The sequence below is a fragment of the Triticum aestivum genome, unplaced genomic scaffold (assembly GCF_018294505.1).
Source record: "Triticum aestivum cultivar Chinese Spring unplaced genomic scaffold, IWGSC CS RefSeq v2.1 scaffold41515, whole genome shotgun sequence".
Taxonomy (NCBI): Eukaryota; Viridiplantae; Streptophyta; class Magnoliopsida; order Poales; family Poaceae; genus Triticum; species Triticum aestivum.
This window is the reverse complement of record NW_025279133.1, coordinates 1-1,238: the sequence shown is the minus strand read 5'-3', so window position 1 is coordinate 1,238 and position 1,238 is coordinate 1. Positions and strand designations below refer to the sequence as shown.

General features: G+C 48.8%; 2 non-coding genes across 2 annotated transcripts; both read right to left on the bottom strand.

The window, feature by feature from the left end:
- Nucleotides 1-261: 261 nt before the first annotated feature.
- Nucleotides 262-380, bottom strand: LOC123178448 (5S ribosomal RNA). The gene has a single exon (XR_006489585.1). It is a non-coding gene; the product is annotated as a 5S ribosomal RNA (ribosomal RNA).
- Nucleotides 381-746: 366 nt separating this feature from the next.
- Nucleotides 747-865, bottom strand: LOC123178449 (5S ribosomal RNA). Its single transcript, XR_006489586.1, has one exon. It is a non-coding gene; the product is annotated as a 5S ribosomal RNA (ribosomal RNA).
- Between the last annotated feature and the right edge of the window lie 373 nt (nucleotides 866-1,238).

Below are 1,238 nucleotides of genomic sequence, written 5' to 3'. Positions count from 1 at the left end.
TGTCCTATACTACTTACTCTCCCGCTCAATCACGGAGACGAGTTTTCCACGGTTTCCACCCCTCCCTCCATACCGCAGCAACACGAGTTTTTTCCACCCCTTTCAGAACGCGCTCTTCGCGCCACAAAGCCGCCCCAAGACGCGCGAGCAATGAGCATCGAGCTTAAACATATCGCAAACGTCAAACATAATATAACGGGATTAATATATATCGCGCACGTGCGACATGTTTGTCACAAGGCGCAAAAAATAATTATAAAAGGAATGCAACACAAGGACTTCCCAGGAGGTCACCCATCCTAGTACTACTCTCGCCCAAGCACGCTTAACTTCGGAGTTCTGATGGGATCCGGTGCTTTAGTGCTGGTATGATCGCATCCGACATGTTTCCCCGTCTTCGTCCCTTATGCTTGCCACTCCCAGGTCCGCTCCAAAGACGATTCTACATTCTCACTACCATTACAACCGTTCCCTAACAATGGATAATGTCCTATACAATTACTCTCCCGCTCAATCACGGAGACGAGTTTTCCACGGTTTCCACCCCTCCCTCCATACCGCAGCAACACGAGTTTTTTCCACCCCTTTCAGAACGCGCTCTTCGCGCCACAAAGCCGCCCCAAGACGCGCGAGCAATGAGCATCGAGCTTAAACATATCGCAAACGTCAAACATAATATAACGGGATTAATATATATCGCGCACGTGCGACATGTTTGTCACAAGGCGCAAAAAATAATTACAAAAGGAATGCAACACGAGGACTTCCGAGGAGGTCACCCATCCTAGTACTACTCTCGCCCAAGCACGCTTAACTTCGGAGTTCTGATGGGATCCGGTGCTTTAGTGCTGGTATGATCGCATCCGACATGTTTCCCCGTCTTCGTCCCTTATGCTTGCCACTCCCAGGTCCGCTCCAAAGACGATTCTACATTCTCACTACCATTACAACCGTTCCCTAACAATGGATAATGTCCTATACTACTTACTCTCCCGCTCAATCACGGAGACGAGTTTTCCACGGTTTCCACCCCTCCCTCCATACCGCAGCAACACGAGTTTTTTCCACCCCTTTCAGAACGCGCTCTTCGCGCCACAAAGCCGCCCCAAGACGCGCGAGCAATGAGCATCGAGCTTAAACATATCGCAAACGTCAAACATAATATAACGGGATTAATATATATCGCGCACGTGCGACATGTTTGTCACAAGGCGCAAAAAATAATTATAAAAGGAATG